A 26024-nucleotide genomic window follows, 5' to 3' on the forward strand; every position below is an offset into this window, starting at 1 on the left:
AAACTTACTGATCATTAAATAGTTAAATAGAATCAGAACAAACAGGAAATAGCAAATTTTACTGATCTTCTTAGGGTCAAAAATAACAAAATGTGCTTTTTGTGAACTGAGGCTTTATATAAAATTGCTATTAGAAGGGTCTCTTCACCTATGTGGTTACACACTGGCATGGAGGTTCTGACTTGCCTGCATCTCCATTGCTTCGGGCTGACTGGTATCTTTGTGCAATACTGCGCAATCTACAGCTGAGGCCCTTGAGAGATATTTCAGAATGAAAAACATGAAAAACTGTATTTCTCATTGATCAGCAAGTCACAGGATCCTTGTATTTGAAATAAGTGATTTTACCCCTTGCTGGGAGCCGCATTGATTTCTTCTAATCATTCTGAATAGCCTGTGATTGCAGGGAATTAACATTTATCAAGAAGCTGTCAGGAGGCTGCTGAGCAGAATTGTGCTAAAACTCTGCAGTTAGAAGTCTTCAATCTGTGAAAACACCTTTTGTTCTGCAGGCTGATTTACAAATATTAATTCCTAAAACAAGGTGTACATTGCCCATCAGTAGACATATGTATTCTTTTCAGCCTGCAGAAACACCATGTATTACTGAATTTTAACCCTCTACAGGGTTAACTTTGACTTTGTGCATTACTTTAAAATGTGATAAGGAATCATCAATCCATTTCTATGTCTCTTGATTTTTCGTTTGACTTTCAAAAGGAAATTGGAAAACTCCCAAAGAGAAAACCATTTACGGATTTGGGGAATGGGCAGGGGAGTTAGCCAAATGGCCTCCTTTTGTACTGTAAACATTCAATGATTTTATGATTCTTTGAACTCAACCTAGCATCCAAATTAATAGGAGAGCAAGTCAGCCAGGGTGTGCTGAAATACACCATATGTATAGATATTGTGTGAAGTATTATGCAGAGAGAACTACTTTGTAAAACCTATGGTGAGGTTTGAATGCACAGGCACTGCAGCAGGTCCTGATCTATAGAATGACAGAGTGTCCAATACAAAAGCAGGCATTCAGCTCATGATACATGTGCTGGTGCAGATGCATCAACTAGAGCTCGTTCCTCAATCGCTTTTCTCTTCTTCCTTTCCAAATTGTCTTTGAATTTCCTTTTAAATTGTGTGAAGTTTGCTTGGAAATTGCAGCAATCACTCCACAATTTAAGGAATGGCAGAAGGGCAAAATCTACAAACGCACCAGTTAAATGAAAGCAAAATACCATGGATGCTGGAAATCTGAAATAAAACTGAAAATGCTGAAACGACGAAGCAGGTTTGGCAGCATCTGTAAAGAGCGGAACTGAGTTGATGGCCAGAATTTTCCAGCCCCTCACACCAGCGGGATCTTCCAGGCCCGTCGACATGAATGAATCTTTCGATGTCTTGCTGCTGCTTTGGGGGAACATGGGTCAGAGAGGGGCTAGAAAATTACAACCAACATTTTGAGTCTGGGCTCTGAAGAAGCATCATACAAACATTAACTCTGGTTCTCACTCCACAAATGCTACCAGACCTGTTAGTTTAATGTCAGGTGTGGGGCATTAATGGAATCTATCATCAGGGACAATGCGAATGAGAATTTGAACCATTAGCTGAACGCTGAAAGTTAGCATGGATTTATGGAGCAGAGGTGATGTCTAACCAATCTGGTTGAATTATTTGAGGTGATTACAAACATGTTGAACTGTTTATGGATGTAGTCTACATGGTTTTCCAAAAGGCATTTGAGAAGGTTCCATTTATGAGATTTTGAGTGAAAATGAAAGTTTGGAATTGGACATAACCTTCTGATATGGGTTGGTATTTGGTTAGGATAGAGGAGACAGAAAGTAAGGATAAAGGTTTTGTTCTCCAGCTGGTGGCATAGGACAAGTAACATTTTCCACAGGAACCTCGACTTTTTACATATATATATCTGAATCTTGGACGAAGGGGTACCAGATATGTTGCCAATTTTGTGATGATATTGACTCAGAGGGCATAGTACGTTTTGTAGATGGGAGCAGGAAGTTACAAAATAACATAAGCTGATTGAACCAATAAGTAAAAATATGATAGATGACGTGGGGAAATTTGAGGTCTTCCATTTTGGACCACATTTGGACCATTTGGATTAATACAGGACTGGATTTTATGACAATGGATTGGACAGCTGTTCCTCGTACTGCTGTAAAATAGCACATTCTGCCAGCCATCATCATGACACCTGTCTGCCACAATATGGAAGATGAGTGGGACCTGAGGTCACAAGGCCACCCACCTTCCAAACCGATCAATTAAATTGTCCTTAGGACTACCAATCAGCCAATACACCAGTATTGAATTTTGTGGCCTATGCAATTTTATGGGCTATGCACAGGCCAAGCAGGTGGGAGTGAATCGCGGCAAGTAAGTATGGCTGGCCTACAGGTGCTATTTTACAATTATGAGGTGTTTTGGGACTGGGCCTTGAAATTTAAATGAATGGGAGTCATATGACCTTTGTTGAAGTCAGCCTGACAACAGGTCTGGATGATGAGGCTGCTAAAGCTTAAAGGAAGGCTGGATTTAAAAAAAAATTATTTTGGGGAAAAAAAAGGTCCTTGGTATTCACACATGCAAACAACGGCAAAGAGATCTGTGATGCCAGTGGACAGATTGTGAGACTTCAAATCCCAGGGAAGGATTAAGAATTTCAAGTTGTAAAGGAGATGTGTAGATTAGAGGAATTAACAGGTAAAATATGTAGGGATATAGGGGTAGGGCCTGGGTGGGATTGTGGTCGGTGCAGACTCGATGGGCCGAATGGCCTCTTTCTGTACTGTAGGGTTTCTATGAAAAGGGTATACTCTGAACTGTCCTTTAGATTTTTGAATAGGATGGAGTTGGGGGTCCAGAAGACAGATATTCAGTGTTTCTACCTGAGTACAAGACTCATGTGACTTACCTGGTCATGGGGGAAGGGTACAGGATCAGACTACAGACTTTCCTAAAATATTACTGAATATCACAGACAAGTGTGTTAGACCACCAAGGCCTAGGAGAGACAGAACAACTAGAAAATGGAAGTCCATGTTTTGCCATGCAGGACTAGGATGGAAGCTGGAGTTCAGATTGAGAAATACAATTTGGGAGGAGTTCAAACAAAGCTGTAAAATTTGGCCTGCTTGCAGTGGAGGGAGTATCTCTAGTAAAACTCTCACTGTGAAAGACAATTCTGGATTCTCAGTTCCCAGGCTGCGAAAAGAAAGAACAGAAGTAAACCCTCGGGAGCTAAGACTCAATGGGAATTGTCACAATTCCTATATCCTCAGGCATTCCCAATGCATGGCTATTCTCCCCAGCACCAATGTTGGAGGGATGGATTCTTGGTGATAAGGGGAATTTGCTGAATAGATGGTCCTGATGGAAGGAATCTGTGAACAGAGGTTGAGGACTGATTCAATGAGAGCCATGTGTCCATCTGGGATGGTCTGAGCAAATTGAGATTTGGCTGCCGGGACTGAGCTGGTGGTTCACTGCAATATCGTGGGCGGCACGATAGCACAGTGGTTAGCACTGCTGCTTCACAGCTCCAGGGTCCCGGGTTCGATTCCCGGCTCGGGTCACTGTCTGTGTGGAGTTTGCACATTCTCCTCGAGTCTGCGTGGGTTTCCTCCGGGTGCTCCGGTTTCCTCCCACAGTCCAAAGATGTGCGGGTTAGGTTGATTGGCCAGGTTAAAAATTGCCCCTTAGAGTCCTGAGATGTGTAGGTTAGAGGGATTAGCGGGTACAATATGTGGGGGTAGGGCCTGGGTGGGATTGTGGTCGGTGCAGACTCGATGGGCCGAATGGCCTCCTTCTGCACTGTAGGGTTTCTATGATTTCTATGATTTAATAGGCACTGGCTTGGGTCTCACTGCTTGTTGTAGCTTGCTGTGCCCTTCACAACCTCCGGGGAGGACCTGACAGAGGAAGATCTTGGTGACTACCCACACCCTTTGAGGGCAAATCTGAAGAGGATCTGAAAGACGATCCAGAGGATCCAAACTGGCCAGCTGATGTACCCAGGGACAATAGGGACTTAGTGCCAGTGAGATTGTGGAAACACTTCACTGAAGGATTTGAAAGACTTTGATCAACAACATCTGAGCTCCATAATCTCCTGATCTCCGACCCCGTGAAAACATTGTAAGCTAACAGAGCCAAGGCCAATGTTGCATACTTAATTGCTGAGGAAACTTGTGCAGAAGTTAACTGACAAACATCACCAGGAATCCATGGGCTAGATGCCTATATACCACCAGCTAGACATGAAGACCCTCACAACAACGACATGTCTATTCTTGGTCAAAAGCACATAAAGATCACGAGCACAATCTCTCAAAGAGCAATATGAAGTAAAGGAACACCCTGATAATCCATGTGTGTTTATGGCGATATTTAAATTTTTGTTACAGTTGCTGTGCCATGTGGTGCTCCACCTTAGATGCCATCTGCACAGGAAGCAGGCTAGTCATTCTGATGCCCCTTCATCTGGGATGGCCTGAGTGCACGTTCTTTAGTCACCTGAGATCATGAGGACGCAGCATTGGAAGCGATTCCTACACATTGATAGGTGTCTCCTCTGTTACCATGGCAATTGAAGGGGTCGCTGGCAGAAAGCTGGAGGAATCTCACAGAGGCCTGGTCTGTAGTGACTGGAGGAGTGGCTGCTTCACTGAGTGTACTCATCGCACATTGTATTAAATAGTGGTCTGCTCTTCTGGATTTTTATCTGACTACAATAAGTATTTATCATAGTCTGGGTGTTCAAAGATTTCAGATTGCTGAACACAGGTTTGTTGCTACTTTTAATTCCATAGTGGTCAGTGTTGAGCATTAAATCTATTTTAGTGGGTTTTCAGTAAGGTTAAGGATCCATTTAATGTTGAAAATTGCTTTTGGTTTGTTCAATTTGCTTTCCATTAACTCAAATATTAAGGGGCAGTGTGAGATTGCAGCGACTGCTGAGTCCAGTTTGGAGTTTCAAGTCTCTGTAGCAGGGAAGGTTGTTATTTTCAGACTAACCCTAACACTATTCTTTACACATTTACACGCTCTTTTCTCAGTTTTATGCTCTCTTATTTGTCGAACATAGAACATAGAACAGTACAGCACAGAACAGGCCCTTCAGCCCACGATGTTGCGCCGAGCTTGATCTGAAACCAAGATCAAGCTATCCCACTCCCTATCATCCTGGTGTGCTCCATGTGCCTATCCAATAACCGCTTAAATGTTCCTAAAGTGTCTGACTCCACTATCACTGCAGGCAGTCCATTCCACACCCCAACCACTCTCTGAGTAAAGAACCTACTTCGGACATCCTTCCTATATCTCCCACCATGAACCGTATAGTTACGCCCCCTTGTAATAGCTCCATCCACCCGAGGAAATGGTCTTTGAACATTCACTCTATCTATCCCCTTCATCATTTTATAAACCTCTATTAAGTCTCCCCTTAGCCTCCTCCGCTCCAGAGAGAACAGCCCTAGCTCCCTCAACCTTTCCTCATAAGACCTACCCTCCAAACCAAGCAGCATCCTGGTAAATCTCCTTTGCACTCTTTCCAGCGCTTCCACATCCTTCTTATAGTGAGGTGAGCAGAACTGCACACAATATTCCAAATGTGGTCTCACCAAGGTCCTGTACAGTTGCAGCATAACCCCACGGCTCTTAAACTCCAACCCCCTGTTAATAAAAGCTAACACACTATAGGCCTTCTTCACAGCTCTATCTACTTGAGTGGCAACCTTCAGAGATCTGTGGATATGGACCCCAAGATCTCTCTGTTCCTCCACAGTCTTCAGAACCCTACCTTTGACCCTGTAATCCACATTTAAATTTGTCCTACCAAAATGAATCACCTCACATTTATCAGTGTTAAACTCCATCTGCCATTTTTCAGCCCAGCTTTGCATCCTATCTATGTCTCTTTGCAGCCTATAACAGCCCTCCACCTCATCCACTACTCCACCAATCTTGGTGTCATCAGCAAATTTACTGATCCACCCTTCAGCCCCCTCCTCTAAGTCAATAATAAAAATCACAAATAGCAGAGGACCAAGCACTGATCCCTGTGGCACTCCGCTAGCAACCTGCCTCCAGTCCAAAAATTTTCCATCCACCATCACCCTCTGTCTTCGATCAGATACAGTAAGAAGTCTCACAACACCAGGTTAAAGTCCAACAGGTTTATTTGTATTTGCTACCAAATAAACCTGTTGGACCTTAACCTGGTGTTGTGAGACTTCTTACTGTGTTCACCCCAGTCCAACGCCGGCATCTCCACATCATTTCGATCAGATAGCCAGTAATCCTATCCAATCGGCCAACTTTCCCTCTATCCCACACCTCCTTACTTTCATCATAAGCCGACCTTGGGGGACCTTATCAAACGCCTTACTAAAATCCATGTGTATGACATCAACTGCCCTACCTTCATCAACACACTTAGTTACCTCCTCAAAAAATTCTATCAAATTTGTGAGGCACGACTTGCCCTTCACAAATCCGTGCTGACTATCCCGGATTAATCTGCATCTTTCTAAATGGTTGTAAATCCCATCCCTAAGGACCTTTTCCATCCACTTACCAACAACCAAAGTAAGACTAACCGGCCTATAATTACCAGGGTCATTTCTATTCCCTTTCTTAAACAGAGGAACACCATTCGCCACTCTCCAGTCCTCTGGCACCATCCCCGTGGACAGTGAGGACCCAAAGATCAAAGCCAAAGGCTCTGCAATCTCATCCCTTGCCTCCCAAAGAATCCTAGGATATATTTCATCAGGCCCAGGGGACTTATCGACCTTCAGTTTATTCAAAGCTGCTAGTACATTCTGTAGTACATCCCTCCGAACATCTACTTCCTTCAGCCTATTAGCCTGTAACACCTTCTCTTCCTCAAAAACATGGCCCCTCTCCTTGGTGAACACTGAAGAAAAGTATTCATTCATCACCTCTCCTATCTCTACTGACTCCATACACAAGTTCCCACTACTGTCCTTGACTGGCCCTAACTTCACCCTGGTCATTCTTTTATTCCTCACATAAGACTAAAAGGCCTTGGGGTTTTCCTTGATCTGACCCGCCAAGGACTTCTCATGCTCCCTCCTAGCTCTCCTCAGCCCCTTTTTCAGCTCATTCCTTGCTAACTTGTAACCCTCAATCGAGCCATCTGAACCTTGTTTCCTCATCCCTACATAAGCTTCCCTCTTCCTTTTTACAAGCCATTCCACCTCCTTTGTGAACCATGGTTCCCTCACTCGGCCATTTCCTCCCTGCCTGACAGAGACACACCTATCAAGCACACACAGTATTTGTTCCTTGAAAAAGTTCCACTTTTCATTAGTGCCTTTCCCTGACAGTTTCTGTTCCCAACTTATGCCCCCTAATTCTTGCCTAATCGCATCATAATTACCTCTCCCCCAATTGTAAACCTTGCCCTGCCGTACGGCCCTATCCCTCTCCATTGCAATAACAAAAGACACCGAATTGTGGTCACTATCTCCAAAGTGCTCTCCCACAACCAAATCTAACACTTGGCCCGGTTCATTTCCCAGTACCAAATCCAATGTGGCCTCACCTCTTGTCGGCCTATCCACATATTGTGTCAGGAAACCCTCCTGCACACACTGCACAGAAACTGCCCCATCCGGACTATTCGACCTACAAAGGTTCCAATCAATATTTGGTAAGTTAAAGTCCCCCATGACAACTACTCTGTGACCCCCACCTATCCATAATCTGCTTAGCAATTTCTTCCTCCACATCTCTATTACTATTTGGGGGCCTATAGTAAACTCCTAATAACGTGACCGCTCCTTTCCTATTTCTAACTTCAGCCCATATTACCTCAGTATGCAGATCCCCCTCGAAGTGCCTTTCCGCAGCCGTTCAACTATTGTTGATTTACAATGCTACTCCTCCACCTCTTTTACTAGCTTCCCTACACTTACTGAAACATCTATACCCCGGAACGTACAACAACCATTCCTGTCCTTGTTCTACCCATGTCTCCGTAATGGCCACAACATCGTAGTCCCAATCCATGCCCCAAGTTCATCTACCTTGTTCCGGATGCTTCTTGCATTGAAGTAGACACACTTCAACCCACCTTCCTGTGTAGTGGTACCCACCCTTGACCTTGATACCTTCTCCAATACTTCACTACCTTCAACACTGACTTCCGGACTACAACTCCTTTTCCCACCCCCCTGACAAATTAGTTTAAACCCCCCTGAAGAGCCGTAGCAAATTTCCCTCCCAGGATATTGATGCCCCTCTGGTTCAGGTGCACCCCATCCTGTTTGTACAGGTGCCACCTTCCCCAGAATGTGTTCCAATTATCCACGTAGCTGAAACCCTCCCTCCTACACCATCCCTGCAATGACACATGTTTAACTGCACTCTCTCCCTGTTCCTCAACTCGCTATCACGTGGCACCGACAACGTACCAGAGATGACCACATGTTTTGTCTGCGTGATTTGGTAATCAGGGATCTTCTTCTTCAGGGCATATATTGGTTCTTTGTTGGAAACCTCCCAATGTTCATTTATAGTTTTACCTGATAACAGTTTGGAACAAGATCAAAACAATGTTGGTGGTGGAAATCTGAAGTGAAAACAGAAAAGGCTGGAAATACTGGAAGTTGTCTGTGGCGAGAGGGAAACAGAGGCTGAAAATTTCTGGCCTTTCCCACTAGTGGGATTTTCTGGTCCTTCCGTGGGTTCCCTGGGTGTGGAGTGTATGAACAATGGGAACACTGGACGACAGCAGCAGGATCGAAGGATCACGCTACCGGCAAGTGGCTGGCCACCTCTGCAAAAGTGCCATGGAACGCGTGTGGAAAATCCTGCCCAATGTTAATATTTTCAGCTAAAGACTTTTTGTCAAATGTCAGTCCTGACAACAGGTCATCGACCTGAAATGTTAATTTTTTAACATTTGCTGTTTGGAGTGTCTGTCTCATCCCATTAAACTACCAAAATCTAGAATCATAGTCAGTGTTAGATTTCTCCTTTTTAAACCTAATGTTGAAGTTGATTATATCAATATAAATTGGATAAGTATTCACCTACTGTTAGATTAACAAAGTCTTGCTCCTTACTCATTACTAAATCCAGAATTGCTGGTCTTACTGGGGCGCATGATGGCGCAGTGGTTAGCACTGCTGCCTCACAGCATCAGAGACCCGGGTTCAATTCTGGCCTCGGATCACTGCCTGTGTGGAATTTGCACATTCTCCCATGTTTGTGTGGGTTTCCTGTGGGTGCTCCGGTTTCCTCCCACAGTCCAAAGATGTGCGGGTTAGGTTGATTGGCAAAGAGGTAAATTGACCCTAGTGTCAGGGGATTAACAGGGTAAATATGTGGGGTTACGGGATTAGAGCCTGGGTGGATTGTGGTCGGTGCAGACTCGATGGGATGAATGGCCTCCTTCTGCACTGTAGGAATTCTATGATTAATGATTCTAGAATATAATGCTCTGGAAAATTATTGAGAAATTCAATGCATTTCTGACTTGAACCACTCTGCTCTTCCCCACCTATTGAACTTAGTCTCTTATTAAAACAACAGTGCATTTGCTACAAGCCACTCTAATCTTTGAATTAATGCATTTTATCTCTTCATTTTTGCTAACAGGAGCGAACAGGAGATGTATAGTCAACTCTACCTTAATACTCTTATTTCTTAATTCTAATCATTGCCTCTGCTGATAGATTTCCCTTACCTATTATCTCTTTTATTAACATTGCAAAATATTTTTGATCAATATGGCTACCTTTCCTCCTCTTGGAGTTCCCCTATCCTTTCCAATATTTTCCCCATCGTCAGCATCCTTCCATCTAAGTGAGGTGATGGATGCACAACAAATCTATAGCTGAGCTTCTGGGTGGGTAACTAGAACTGCATCATCAGCATAGAGAAGTTCTCTGATCAAGATTTGCTGTATCTTTGTCTTCGCTTACCATCTGAACAGATTGTAAACCGACTGGCCTAGTATGTAGATAAACTCCTTCCATATCTGCAGGAAAGGCACAGGTCAGGAGAATAGAAAAGAAAATGCTAAAAGTGAGGGCTCACTCACAGCCCTGTTTCACTCCATTCTTTATCCTGAAACTGTCAGCAGTGGAGCCAAAGTGTACTGCACTGTGCATGTTTTCATGGAAGGAACAGACAAGGCTGAGGACCCGCAATTTTATCCAACATCTTGTAGAGTCTTACGATAAAAGCAAAATACTGAGGATGCTGGAATCTGAAACAAAAACAGAAAATGCTGGAAAACCTCAGCAGGTCTGACAGCATCTGTGGAGAGAGAATAGAGCCAACAGCCCTGACTTGAAACATTGGCTGTATTCTCTCTCCACAGATGCTGCTGCCGAGATTTTCCAAAATTTTCTGTTCTTGTAGACTCCTGTTCTGCAGATGGTGTTGGGAGCTGTTGTGAGATCCATGAAGGAAAGACAGAGAGGTAAATTGTCAACATTTCTCTTGGTAGCTGGCATGTGGAGAAAGTCATATCCACTGTCAATCTACTAACACAGAGGCTGCACTGTGCTTCTGGATACATGTGTGCCGGCATTTTACGAACTCACTCGGGCAAGGCTTGTAAAATCCTGCCCGAGGCCAAAGGAGAATTCCGTTCTGTGAGCCTCGCTCGTCCCAATTCCAGGGCGGGGGAGGCAGTAAAATTCCGGCCCTGATCTTCAAGTTGTTTGAGTCTTATATGTGCATAAGTGGCAGGACAGGTAATGAAAGCATAGAGCACCCTAGACTTTATTAATAGGGACACTGAGTACAAGAGTGAGGAGGTTATGTTAATCTTGTATAAAATACTGGTTCAGGCCTCACTGAAGTGTTACATTCAGTTCTAGTTGCTGCACTGTAGGAAAGATGTGAAAGCATTGGAGGCAGTGCAGAAAAGATTCACCAGAATGGTTCCAGGGATGAGGAATTTCAGTTCAGATAGACTGGAGAAGTTAGGGAATGGTGTTCCTTGGAGAAGAGAAGGCTGAGAGGAGATTTAATAGAGATACTCACAATTATAAGGAGTCAGGACAGAAGGAGGAACTATTTTGATTTGATTTTGATTTGTTTATTATTATCACATGTATAGGGATACAGCGAAAAGTATTGTTTCTTGCGCGCTATACAGGCCAAAACATACCGTTCATAGAGTACATAGGGGAGAAGGAAAGGAGAGGGTACAGAATATGGTGTTGCAGTCACAGATAGGGTGTAGAGAAAGATCAGCTTAATATCATAGAGTCATAGAATCCCTACAGTACAGAAGGAGGCCATTCGGCCCATCAAGTCTGTGCCGACCACAATCCCACCCAGACCCTATTCCCATAACCCCACACATTTACCCTGCTAATCCCCCTGACATTAGGGTCAATTTATCATGGCCAATCAATCTAACCTGCAAATCTTTGGACTGTGGGAGGAAACTGGATCATCTGGAGGAAACCCATGCAGACACGGGGAGGAAGTGCAAACTCCACACAGACAGTGAACCAAGGCCGGAATTGAACCTGTGTCCCTGGCGCTGTGAGGAAGCAATGCTAACCACTGTGCCACCGTGCTGCCCTAAGGTAGAACATAGAACATAGAACATAGAACATTACAGCGCAGAACAGGCCCTTCGGCCCACGATGTTGCACCGACCAGTTAAAAAAAAACTGTGACCCTCCAACCTAAACCAATTTCTTTTCGTCCATGAACCTATCTACGGATCTCTTAAACGCCCCCAAACTAGGCGCATTTACTACTGATGCTGGCAGGGCATTCCAATCCCTCACCACCCTCTGGGTAAAGAACCTACCCCTGACATCGGTTCTATAACTACCCCCCCTCAATTTAAAGCCATGCCCCCTCGTGCTGGATTTCTCCATCAGAGGAAAAAGGCTATCACTATCCACCCTATCTAAACCTCTAATCATCTTATATGTTTCAATAAGATCCCCTCTTAGCCGCCGCCTTTCCAGCGAAAACAATCCCAAATCCCTCAGCCTCTCCTCATAGGATCTCCCCTCCATACCAGGCAACATCCTGGTAAACCTCCTCTGCACCCTCTCCAAAGCCTCCACATCCTTCCTGTAATGTGGGGACCAGAACTGCACACAGTACTCCAAGTGCGGCCGCACCAGAGTTGTGTACAGTTGCAACATAACGCTACGACTCCTAAATTCAATCCCCCTACCAATAAACGCCAAGACACCATATGCCTTCTTAACAACCTTATCTACTTGATTCCCAACTTTCAGGGATCTATGCACACATACACCTAGATCCCTCTGCTCCTCCACACTATTCAAAGTCCTCCCGTTAGCCCTATACTCAACACATCTGTTATTCCTACCAAAGTGAATTACCTCACACTTCTCCGCATTAAACTCCATCCGCCACCTCTCGGCCCAACTTTGCAACCTGTCTAAGTCTTCCTGCAAACTACGACACCCTTCCTCACTGTCTACCACACCACCGACTTTGGTGTCATCAGCAAATTTGCTAATCCACCCAACTATACCCTCATCCAGATCATTAATAAATATTACAAACAGCAGTGGCCCCAAAACAGATCCCTGAGGTACACCACTTGTAACCGCACTCCATGATGAATATTTACTATCAACCACCACCCTCTGTTTCCTATCCGCTAGCCAATTCCTGATCCAATTTCCTAGATCACCCCCAATCCCATACATCTGCATTTTCTGCAGAAGCCTACCATGGTGAACCTTATCAAACGCCTTACTAAAATCCATATATACCACGTCCACTGCCTTGCCCCCATCCACCTCCTTGGTCACTTTCTCAAAAAACTCAATAAGGTTAGTAAGGCACGACCTACCTGCCACAAAACCATGCTGACTATCACCTATCAATTCATTACTCTCCAAATAACTATAAATCCTATCCCTTATAATTTTTTCCAACATCTTGCCGACAACAGAAGTGAGACTCACCGGTCTATAATTCCCGGGGAAGTCTCTGTTCCCCTTCTTAAACAATGGGACAACATTCGCTAACCTCCAATCTTCTGGTACTATACCAGAGGCCAACGACGACCTGAAGATCAGAGCCAGAGGCTCTGCAATCACTTCTCTTGCCTCCCAGAGAATCCTTGGATAAATCCCATCCGGACCAGGGGATTTATCTATTTTCAGACCCTCCAGAATATCCTGCACATCCTCCTTATCAACTGTAATACTGTCTATTCTACTCCCTTGCAACCCAAGGTAGGTCCATTCAAACATCTGATGGCAGCAGGGAAGAAGCTGTTCTTGAGTTGGTTGGTACATGTTCTCAGACTTTTGTATCTTTCCCTAATGGAGGACAGTGGAAGAGAGTATACCCGGGTTGCGTGAGGTCCTTGAAAATGCTGGCTGCTTTTCTGAGGCAACGGGAAGTGTAGATGGAGTCAATGGATGGGAAGATGGTTTGCATGATGGACTGGGCTACATTCACAACCTTTTGTAGTTTTTTGCAGTTTTGGTCAGAGTAACAGCCGTACCAAGCTGTGATACATCTGGAAAGGATGTTTGCTATGGAGCATCTCTAAAAATTGGTGAGAGTTATAGCGAACATGCCGAACATCCTTAGCCGCCTGAGAAAGTAGAGGTGGGCTTTCTTAACTATAGCGTCAGAGTGAAGGGAGCAGGACCGGTTGTTGGTGATCTCGGTGAACTTGAATCTCTTGACCATCTCCACTTCATCACCATTGATGTAGACAGGGGCATGTTCTTTACTACTCTTCCTGAAGTCAATGACTATCTCCTTTGTTTTGTTGACATTGAGGGAGAGATTATTGTCGTTGCACCAGTTCACCAGATTCTCTGGGCCGATTTTACCATCAAGTTGCACCCTTTTTTGGGCGTGAAAATTTGGTAAAGCCGGGCATTAGGCGAGTAGCGCGATCCACACCGGTTCCCCCTTTACCAAAGCCCAAAAATGGTTGCGAATTGCATGCATTTAAATGCATTTAAATTGACTTAATGGGCTGCATGCCCAACTTTACCGGCACTTCCCCCTTTACCACTGCATTCACTCATCCAGATTTGGCGCAAAACAGACATGCTCCATGAAAGTCCAATTCGGGTGCTCCAGCTGGTGAGGAGGTAACTGCCGAGTATCTGATGGCTCTCTGCTTGGGATCGGTGGGGGGGGGAGGGGGGGTCTGCTGCCACTCTGCTTGAGATCAGTGGGGGGATGGGGGTCTGCTGCCATTCTGCCTATGATCAGTGAGGGGGAAGGGGGAGGGGCCTGTGATCAGTTTGGGTGGCGGAGGGGGGTAGGGGGATAAAGGGGTCAGTAATGTTGTGGGGGTGGGGCAAAGTCTATGGGGGCCGGCGGGGGGGGGAGGGGGGTATTATCCAGCCCAGTAGTGATGTGGCAGGGGAGCAGCATTCAATCACTTTTTTCTGCGCATGCGCAGTTGGAGGCACCAATCGGAGCTGCAGGACTTTGGCCGCATTAAGCCCCGCCCACAGGCTTAGAAACATAGAAACATAGAAAAACTACAGCACAAACAGGCCCTTTGGCCCCACAAGCTGTGCCGAACATATCCCTACCTTTTAGGCCTACCTATAACCCTCCATCCTATTAAGTCCCATGTACTCATCCAGGAGTCTCCTAAAAGACCCTATTGAGTTTGCCTCCACCACCACTGACGGCAGCCGATTCCACTCGCCCACCACCCTCTGTGTGAAAAACTTGCCCCTAACATCGCCCCTGTACCTACCCCAAAGCACCTTAAACCTGTGTCCTCTCGTAGCAGTCATTTCCACCCTGGGAAAAAGCCTCTGAGAGTCCACCCGACCTATGCCTCTCAACATCTTATATATCTCTATTAGGTCTCCTCTCATCCTACGTCTCTCCAAGGGGAAAAGACCGAGCTCCCTCAGCCTATCCTCATAAGGCATGCCACTCATTCCAGGCAACATCCTTGTAAATCTCCTCTGCATCCTTTCAATCTTTTCCACATCCTTCCTGCAATGAGGCGACCAGAACTGAGCACAGTACTCCAAGTGGGGTCTGACGAGGGTCTTATATAGCTGCATCATTATCCCTGGACTCCTAAACTCAATCCCTCGATTGATAAAGGCCAGCACACCATACGCCTTCTTAACCACCTCCTCCACCTGCGGGGCCGATTTTAAAGTCCTATGGACCCGACCCCAAGGTCCTTCTGATCCTCTACAGTACTAAGAGTCTTTCCCTTAATATTGACTCCTTCATCCCATTTGACTTGCCAAAATGGACTACTACGCATTTATCTGGGTTGAAGTCCATCTGCCACTTCTCCATCCAGTCTTGCATCCTATCTATGTCCCTCTGTAACTTCTGACATCCCTCCAGACTATCCACAACTCCATCAACCTTCGTGTCGTCGGCAAACTTACCAACCTATCCCTCCACTTCCTCATCCAGGTCATTTATGAAAATGACAAACAGCAAGGGTCCCAGAACAGATCCCTGGGGCACACCACTGGTGACCGACCTCCATTTAGAAAAATACCCATCTATACACACTCTCTGCCTCCTTTGGGCAAGCCAGTTCTGGATCCACAGGGCAGCAGCCCCTTGGATCCCATGCCCTCTCACTTTTTCTAGAAGCCTTGCATGGGCAACCTTATCGAACGCCTTGCTAAAATCCATATAAACCACATCTACCGCTTTCCCTTCGTCAATGTGTTTAGTCACATTTTCGAAGAACTCCACCAGGCTCGTAAGGCACGATCTGCCTTTGACAAAGCCATGCTGAATATTCTTGAGCATACTAAACCTCTCTAAATGCTCATAAATCCTGTCCCTCAGGATCTTCTCCATCAGCTTACCAACCACTGAGGTTAGTCTCACCGGTCAGTAATTTCCTGGGCTATCCCTATTCCCCTTCTTGAAAATAGGAACCACATCCGCAATCCTCCAATCCTCCGGCACCTCTCCGGTCTCCATTGACGACGCAAAGATCATCACCAGAGGCTCTGCAATTTCTTCCTTCGCCTCCCACAGTAACCTGGGGTACATCCCATCTGGACCCAGCGACTTATCTATCTTGATGCCATTCAAAGATTCCAGCACAACCTCTTTCTTAAAGTCCACATACTCAATCTTTTCAGTCCACCGCAAGCCCGCAGTACATCCACCCAGGTCCTTTTCCTCTGTGAAAACCGAGGCAAAATACTCATTAAGCACCTCTGTCATTTCTACTGGTTCCGTACAGACTTCCCCGCCTTCATCTTTTATAGGCCCTATTCCTTCACGTCTCATCCTTTTACTTTTCACATATTTATAGAACGCCTTACGGTTCTCCTTAATCCTACCTGCCAAGGCCTTCTCGTGACCCCTCCTGGCTCTCCTAATTTCCTTCTTTAGCCCCTTCCTACATGCCGTATACTCACCTAGATCCCTATTTTCACCAAGCTCTCTGAACCTTTTGTACGCTTTCCTTTTCTTCGCGACTAGGTCCCGCACAGCTTTCGTGCACCACGGTTTCTTTAACCTACCAATACCTCCGCTTCTGCAGTGCGATTCGGAATTGCTGATATTTTTTCAGTCCGAGTGCATATGGGGGCACCGGAGAACGGGTCTGAAGGTCGGATCTGAAACATTCCCAGTTTCAAGTCCACACAGCACTTAGAATGAAATTGGTAAAATATAGCCCGATGTCTCTTTCCTGTACTCCATCTCATCATTGTTTTTAAATCTGACCCACTATGGTGATTGTGGTGAACCATCGTTGGTTCACCACTGGGGGTTGTTACTATGTTACTGTTGGGCTAGGGTGTTGTTACTGTGGGGGTTGTACAATGTTGTTGGGTTAGGGTGTTTACCTGTTATAAGAGTTATCATGGCACATTCCAGTGGGGTCCCGCCTCCGGTGGCGAGGTATAAGATCCCCTGCTCCGGCAGGACCCCTTCAGTCTGAACTGGTGTATTCGTGTTAATAGTTCCATTGTTACTCTATTAAAGCCTTCAATACCGAAGCCTTGGTTCCATGTGCTTATTGTCGCGCATCAATTTAATAGAGTAAACAGAAAACTCACAGCTGTACAACAAGAAAAAAAAAACAGAGAGTATGGAACAGATTCTAAAACCGGATCGTCTGACACTGGACCCACGTGCGGTCGGTGCAGCTAACACATTCGACCATTGGTGGAAGTGCTTTGAGGACTACCTGGCAGCCTCGGTAGCTATCACTACAGACAGTGATAAACTCCAGGTCCTCCACGCAAGGGTAAGCGACACGATTTACCTAGCCATTCGTGCAGCTCCCACTTACCTGGGTGCCGTCGAGCTCCTAAAAAAAAGATACACTATGCCACCCAACGAGATACATGCTCGTTACCTCCTCGCTACACGACGTCGGCAGTCGGGCGAAACCATGGAGGACTATGCCAATGAGCTCCTGCAGCTTGCCAGGGGTTGCGATTGTAAGGACGTATCAGCCGAACAGTATATGTACGACCTCGCCCGAGACGCGTTCGTAGCAGGGGTAGGGTCCTCGTACATCAGGCTTAAATTGCTGGAAAAGGGGAAACTCAGCTTGACCCAAGCAATGGAGATGGCCGTGATGCTGGAAGCGGCGTCGAAGAGCTTGGCGCTGTACCCCGAGGACCACGTGCAGTCAACGTGGTTGGAGCAAGCTCAGCTCCCTCCTCGCCCCGCTAACCCGCGCTCCCAGATCGATTCGACGACGGCGGCAGCTCCAGGTGGCCAGCGATGCTATTTTTGTGGTGGGGCCAAGCATCCACGGCAACAGTGTCCGGCAAGAACGGCAATCTGCAGCCAGTGCGGTAAAAAAGGCCACTACGGCAAAGTCTGCAGGTCCAAGCCTAAAAACGGCAGTGCAGCTTGGTCTAAGTCTAAAAACGGCAGTGCAGCTTGTAACCCTCCAGAACGGAGACAACCTCCTTCGGCATCGCAGTACCCACGAGGTCCGACCACGTGCGAATCCAGGACGGCGCCATTGTGGCTGACGGAGGAGGAGGAAGACCACCAGGAGTCGCTGCGCTTGGCGCCCTCGCCCACGTGCGATTCATGGGGGCGGCCATCATGGTCCACGACGACTAGGAGCGACCAGCAGGGGTCCTCAGCATCCACATCGGCAGCATGCAGTGGCGCCCAGGGGCCAACGGTGGCGTCGATCTCCCTGGATCAGACCAGGCACTACAGACTCGAACATTCTATGATGGATGTAAAGGTTAGTGGCAGAACTGTGAATTGTCTGTTTGACAGTGGGAGCACCGAAAGTTTCATACACCCTGAAACTGCTAAAAGGTGTGGACTCCGGGTTCTCCCTGCCAAGCAGACAATTTCCATGGCATCACGGTCCCGGTCTGTACCGATCCAAGGACGATGTATGGTAACTCTTGAGGTACAGGGCACAATTTACGAGCAATACAGGCTCCTTGTGTTACCTCACCTTTGCGCGCCAATTCTCCTCGGACTAAACTTTATGGCCCACATGAAGAGTGTGATCCTACAGTACGGTGGGCCACTCCCTTCACTGGCAGTAGGGAATCAGCCGCAGCCTCCAAATTGCCCAAAGCGCCCCGCATGCAATCTATCCACCCTGAAAATTACTACACCATCCCTTTTTAAAAATCTGGTTCCTGGCTGCAAGCCCATCGCTACTAAAAGTAGGCGTTACAGCGCTGAGGACTGGATCTTTATTAGATCTGAGGTTCAGCGGCTCCTCAAGGAAGGGATCATACAGGCCAGTGCTAGTCCGTGGAGAGCGCAGGTCGTGGTAGTCAAAAGCGGGAACAAACCTCGGATGGTCATCGACTATAGTCAGACCATTAATCGTTATACGCAGCTGGATGCGTATCCTCTCCCACGCATTTCTGATATGGTCAATCAGATTGCGCAGTACCGAGTGTTTTCTACCATAGACCTTAAGTCCGCCTACCATCAACTCCCCATCCGCCCAGAGGACCAACAATATACGGCTTTTGAGGCGGATGGTCGTCTATACCAATTCCTCAGGGTTCCATTTGGTGTCACCAATGGGGTCTCGGTCTTCCAGCGTGCTATGGACCTAATGGTGGACCAGAACGGGTTGCGGGCTACCTTCCCATACCTGGATAACGTCACCATCTGCGGCCATGACCAGCAGGACCACGACACGAATCTCCAACACTTTCTGCGCACTGCATCTCGCCTGAATCTGACCTATAACAGGGAGAAGTGCGTATTCCGTACGCGTAAGTTAGCCATCCTCGGATACGTGGTGGAAAACGGGATCATTGGCCCTGATCCAGACCGTATGCGCCCACTCACTGAACTTCCCTTGCCCGCTAGCATGAAAGCACTGAGGAGATGCCTCGGGTTCTTTTCGTATTATGCACAGTGGGTCCCCAACTACGCGGACAAAGCTCGTCCGCTCATTAAGTCCACGACCTTCCCACTCACGCCGGAGACCCAATTGGCCTTCAAGGTTTTGAAAAGCGACATCTCGAAAGCCACGATGCACGCGGTGGATGAATCCATTCCTTTCCAGGTGGAGAGTGATGCATCTGACTTCGCCCTAGCCGCCACACTAAACCAGGCAGGCAGGCCCGTCGCGTTCTTCTCCCGCACCCTTCAAGGCCCCGAAATTCGGCACTCAGCGGTGGAGAAGGAGGCTCAGGCCATTGTGGAGGCAGTCAGACACTGACGCCATTACCTGGCAGGGAAGCGGTTCACCCTGATCACGGATCAACGATCCGTGGCGTTTATGTTCAGCAACACGCAGAGGGGCAAGATCAAGAACGATAAGATCTTGCGGTGGAGAATTGAGCTCTCCACCTATAATTACGATATTATGTATCGTCCAGGGAAGCTCAATGAGCCCTCGGATGCCCTCTCGCGCGGAACATGCGCCATCATGCAGGAGGACCGCTTGAAGGCTCTCCACAATGATCTGTGTCATCCTGGAGTCACCAGACTCTACCACTTCGTCAAAGCCCGCAACCTGCCCTACTCGGTGGAGGATGTCAGGTCAGTGACTAGAAGCTGTCGGATTTGCGCAGAATGCAAACCACACTTTTATCGACCAGGCCGGGCACAATTGGTCAAGGCCACTCGCCCTTTTGAGAGGCTGAGTGTGGATTTTAAGGGCCCCCTTCCCTCAACGGACCGGAATGTCTATTTCCTCAACATAATAGACGAGTATTCCCGGTTTCCGTTTGTTGTCCCCTGTGCGGACACGTCGACTGCCACCGTCATCAAGGCTTTCAGTGAACTTTTTACCCTGTTCGGGTACCCCTGCTACATTCATAGCGACAGGGGCTCGTCGTTCATGAGCAACGACTTGAGGCAATTCCTGCTCTCATTCGGGATTGCCTCTAGTAGAACCACGAGCTACAACCCTAGGGGTAACGGACAGGTGGAAAGGGAGAAGGCTACAGTCTGGAAGGCTGTCCTACTGGCACTGAAATCCAGGGGCCTTCCAGTCTCCCGTTGGCAGGAGGTCCTTCCAAATGCGCTCCATTCTATCCGCTCCCTCCTCTGTACGGCAACCAATGCTACTCCCCACGAGAGGATGTTCTCATTCCCTCGGAAGTCGTCCTCGGGAACCTCATTGCCAGCCTGGTTGACGTACCCAGGACCCGTCCTTCTGCGGCGACATGTGAGGGCTCGCAAGTCCGACCCCTTGGTCGAACCGGTCCAACTCCTCCACGCCAACCCTCAGTATGCCTATGTGGCATATCCTGACGGGCGAGAGGACACTGTCTCCATTAGAGACCTGGCGCCCGCAGGGGACGTAGCAACTCCTGTCGCTCCTATTCCCCCAGTCACGAATCCACTACTCCTCATTACTTCCCCAGACGTGGCGCGGTCAGCACCGGGACCAGTGCATAACACTTTTACTCCCATGTACAGCTTGCCTGAGACTCGGAGATCGGCGCCACCATCATCACCACCACCACCACCACCAAACGTTCCAGGATCCCCTGCACCATCGCCTCACCAGGGCCGGCCGGCCCGGGAGTCCTTGAGGGGACAGCCAGACGTTGCTTTGGAAAGAGCGCCACCACAAGCACCTGCTCCGGTTTTGCAACCGGTGTTGAGGAGATCGCAGCGTCGGTGCGGTCCTCCAGACCGTCTGGACTTGTGAATCCTGTGATTTGTCTGTTTATATGACCTGTTTTTCTTGCACCCCGCCACCTTTTGTTCTTAAAGGAGGGGTGAATGTGGTGAACCATCGTTGGTTCACCACTGGGGGTTGTTACTATGTTACTGTTGGGCTAGGGTGTTGTTACTGTGGGGGTTGTACAATGTTGTTGGGTTAGGGTGTTTACCTGTTATAAGAGTTATCATGGCACATTCCAGTGGGGTCCCGCCTCCGGTGGCGAGGTATAAGATCCCCTGCTCCGGCAGGACCCCTTCAGTCTGAACTGGTGTATTCGTGTTAGTAGTTCCATTGTTACTCTATTAAAGCCTTCAATACCGAAGCCTTGGTTCCATGTGCTTATTGTCGCGCATCAGTGATGTCATCAGCAAACTTGAAAATCGAGTTGAAGAAGAATTTGGCTACACAGTCATAGGTGTATAAAGAGTATAGTAGGAGGCTGAAGACACAGACTTACAGGGCACCGTTGTTGAGGATGATCATGGAGGAGATGTTGTTGCCTATTCTAACTGATTATGGTCTGTGGGTTAGGAAGTTTCGGATCCAGTCGGAGAAAGAGGAGCTGAGCCCTAGGCCACAGAGAGTGGAGCTGAGTTTTGTTGGGATAATGGTGTTGAAAGCTGAGCTGTAGTCAAGAAATGGGAGTTGGACATAAATGTCCTTGTTAAGCAGGTGTTCCAGAGTTGAGTGTAGGGCCAGGGAGATGGTGTCTGTTGTGGACCTGTTGCGGCGATAGGTGAACTGTAATGAATCCAGGCAATCTGGGAAACCAGAGTTGATGTGTGCCATGACTAACTTTTCGAAGTTCTTCATAATGATGGATGTTCCCATTGATGCAAGGATTGAGAATATAAGGACACAGATTTAAGGTAATTGGCAAAAGAAGCAATGGTGACATGAGGGAAAACTCTTTCATGCAGCGGGTGGTTAGGATCTGCAGTGCACTGCTTGAGAGTGTGATGGAGGCATGAGGGGAATTGGATTATTATCTGAAAAAGGAAGAATGTGCAAGACTACAAAAAAAAGGCAGAGGAGAGGAACTTGGTAAATTGTTGCTATGGAGAGCTGGCACAGACATAACAGGCTGAATGGCCTCTTTTTGTGCTGGAACAATTCTGTGATTCTAACAAAGGCCTTACTAGTGGTGCTGAGAAATGAGATGCCTCTGTAGTTGCTGTTTCTTCTATCACCTTTATTTTTGTATAATGTGATGATTTTTGTGCAACACATGTCTTGTGGAATGGATTCAATCTTCAACAGAGAACAAGGTGTGGCAGTAGATGGCACATTCCATACTTGTGCAGTTTGGCTGGAATTCTATCCTGGTCAGGTGCCTGTTTGCTAAGGAATCAATGGCCATTTCATCCATGACAATTAAGCTTTGAAAGAGTGTCAATCTGTCTGCCTCATGGAAGTACAGCTCATTGTAGTGTTCAATGAAACAGGGCATCTACTTGCTACTATAAGTGAGTGCTTCACCATCTGCTGATTTGACAGAGGCAACTTTGATCATTGTAGGACCGAGCACCCTCTTGATCACATCACAAATAACACATTTCATCATCACAGGCTGTTTGGATTTCTTGATATAAGTTGATCCAATGTTTATTTGTACAGTGGCTCCATCTTTTACACAACTGCCTTGGCTACTTTGTAGCCGTGCTGTGTTTTGACTGTTGGGTTGATATCGTGCATCAGGTCAACTTTACTTCATAGAGTCATAGAGTCATAGAGGTTTACAGCATGGAAACAAGCCCTTCGGCCTAACTTGTCCATGCCGCCCTTTATTTTTAAACCCCTAAGCTAATCCCAATTGCCCGCATTTGGTCCATATCCCTCTATACCCATCTTACCCATGTAACTATCTAAATGCTTTTTAAAAGATATAATTGTATCTGCCTCTACTACTACCTCTGGCAGCTTGTTCCAGACACTCACTGCCCTCTGTGTGAAACAATTGCCCCTCTGGACACTTTTGTATCTCTCCCCTCACACCTTAAACCTATGCCCTTAGTTTTAGACTCCCCTACCCTTGGGAAAAGATATTGACTATCTACCTTGTCTATTCCCCTCATTAGTTTATAGACCTCTATAAGGTCACCCCTCAGCCTCCTATGCTCCAGAGAAAAAAGTCCCAGTTGATTCAGCCTCTCCTTATAACTCAATCCATCAAGTCCCGGTAGCATCCTAGTAATCTTTTTCTGCACTCTTTCTAGTTTAATAATATCCTTTCTATAATAGGGTGATCAGAATTGCACACAGTATTCCAAGTTTGGCCTTACCAATGTCTCGTACAACTTCAACAAGACGTCCCAACTCCTGTATTCAATGTTCTGATTGATGAAACCAAGCATGCCAAATGCTTTCTTCACCATGCCATGTCATGTCATGTCATGCTTTAATGACAGATGTCATTTCTTTTGAGGTGGTCTCAAACCAGACTTTGTTGCGTGTTCTATCTTGACCAAATGTTGCCACTGCTGTGTCATCAATGATTGAATTCGATGACATCCAAGTTTTTGCGGTATCAGTAAAAATTTAGTAGATAACAATTCCTCAAACACCACTGCAAACTGCCAGCACCTGGCATTATTTCTTGTCATGTGGAGATGCCAGCATTGGACTGGGGTAAGCACAGAAAGAAGTCTCACAACACCAGGTTAAAGTCCAACAGGTTTATTTGGCAGCACAAGCCACAAGCTTTTGGACTGCTGCCCCTTCATCAGGGGAGTGGGAGTTCTGTTCACAAACAGGGCATATAAAGACACAAACTCAATTTACAAAATAATGGTTGGAATGCGAGTCTTTACAGGTAATCAAGTCTTAAAGGTACAGACAATGTGAGTGAAGAGAGGGTTAAGCACAGGTTAAAGAGATGTGTATTGTCTCCAGACAGGACAGTTAGTGGGATTTTGCAAGTCCAGGCAAGTTGTGGGGGTTACAGATAGTGTGACATGAACCCAAGATCCCGGTTGAGGCCGTCCTCGTGTGTGTGGAACTTGGCTATCAGTCTCTGCTCAGCGACTCTGCGCTGTTGTGTGCCGTGAAGACCGCCTTGGAAAAAGGTTACCCGAAGATCAGAGGCTGAATGCCTGTGCCGCTGAAGTGTTCCCCAACAGGAAGAGAACACTCTTGCCTGGTGATTGTTGAGCGGTGTTCATTCATCCGTTGTCGTAGCGTCTGCATGGTCTCCCCAATGTACCATGTCTCAGGACACCCTTTCCTACAGCGTCACATCCCACACCCCCATTTCTTGCCTTCAAACAACCGCACAACCTCAAACAGACCATTGTCCACAGCAAAATACCCAGCCTTCAGGAGAACAGTGACCACGACACCACACAACCCTGCCACAGCAACCTCTGCAAGACGTGCCGGATCATCGACACGGATGCCATCATCTCACGCGAGAACACCATCCACCAGGTACACGGTACATACACTTGCAACTCGGCCAACATTGTCTACCTGATACGCTGCAGGAAAGGATGTCCGATTCGCGCTGTGAGCGGGGCTTAGCGCTGGCGATCTGATCGGAGCTCTGAACTGCGTATGCGCAGTTCGAAAAAAATCTGACAGAGCGCCCCCGGACGCGAAAGAAAAAAAAAGCAGAAAGCGGTTCTCTGACACAGACCACCTGGGGGAGGGGGGGAGGGGTGGGAGAAGGAGGGGGGGTGTGACGTATCATCCTCTGGGGGGGGTGGGAGAAGGGGTGGGTGTGACATATCATCCTCTGGGGGGGTTGGGAGAAGGGGTGGGTGTGTCATATCATCCTCTGGGGGGGGGGGGGGGGTGGGAGAAGGGGGGGTGTGACGTATCATCCTCTGGGGGGGGGCGGGAGAAGGGGGGGGTGTGACGTATCATCCTCTGGAGGGGTTCCGCTGCCAGTCTGTGGCCGATCCCTCCTCCCCACCAGAGGAACGATTCCCTCCGCCGGAGTGGCCGCATACTTCAAACACTAAGACCGTCATCATTCACCTCAGCGTTCCGCTGGTCAACTGAGTGAACTTGAACAAGCAGTGGGAATTATCAATGTAAAGCTGCTTCAGCAGTGCAAAAAAGACACACCATCCTCGCTGGGGTACCAAGAGACAACTCAGATCCAAATGAATAACTCAAGATTATTTATCCTTCTATTTACTCCTTTGGGATGAACATGGCTCATATCACAAATCTACTTAATCTTTGGCATTTACCCGTTTCATTCTGCATCAGTGCCCTGAACAGATGGTGCAAAGAAAGTGTGGCACTGTTGCGTTCCGCTGAGGTGAATGATGACAGTCTTGGTGTTTGAAGTATGCAGCCACTCCGGCGGAGGGCATCGTTCCTCCGGTGGGGAGGAGGGATCGGCCGCAGACTGGCAGCGGAACCCCTCCCCCCCAGAGGATGATACGTCACCCCCCCCCCCCCCTTCTCCCCCCCCCCCCCCCCCCCCCCCCCCCAACAACCAGAGGATGACCTGGGTCAGAGAGCTGTTGCAGGCTCTGACCCTGCTCTTCGGAAGCTGCAGCGACGACTTCAGCCTTTTATTTTGCAGGTTGCTTACAGCGCGGATGCGGATCGGACCCGAAGGCGGTAAAGTGGGATTTGGCGGTAGAGTTGGGCGCGCGGTTCATTAAGTCGATTTAAATGCATGCAAATGCATTTAAATCGTCGGGCCGCCCGATTCGGGCGCGAGCCGGTCCCGTGCCCGAATCGGGTGTCGGTAAAGCTGCGATCTGCTTGGATTCGGGTGCAGATCGCGTTAAAGGCCCAATGCCCAACTTTACCGCGATTTCGTGCCCGAAAACGGGGGCGGAGTTTTGGTAAAATCGGGCCCACATTGTTGAATTGTTGAACGGACTTGAAACTGGGGATGTTTCAGATCCGACCTTTAGACCCG

The 26024-nt window shown here is 47.4% G+C and overlaps 1 protein-coding gene across 1 annotated transcript in view; it reads left to right on the plus strand.

The window, feature by feature from the left end:
• The window catches only part of grxcr1a (glutaredoxin and cysteine rich domain containing 1 a), an 89159-nt gene that overhangs the window by 25014 nt on the left and 38121 nt on the right, over positions 1–26024 (plus strand). The gene's annotated exons all lie outside the window — the stretch shown is intronic.

The sequence above is a fragment of the Mustelus asterias genome, chromosome 1, assembly GCF_964213995.1.
Source record: "Mustelus asterias chromosome 1, sMusAst1.hap1.1, whole genome shotgun sequence".
In the NCBI taxonomy this organism is placed as follows: Eukaryota; Metazoa; Chordata; class Chondrichthyes; order Carcharhiniformes; family Triakidae; genus Mustelus; species Mustelus asterias.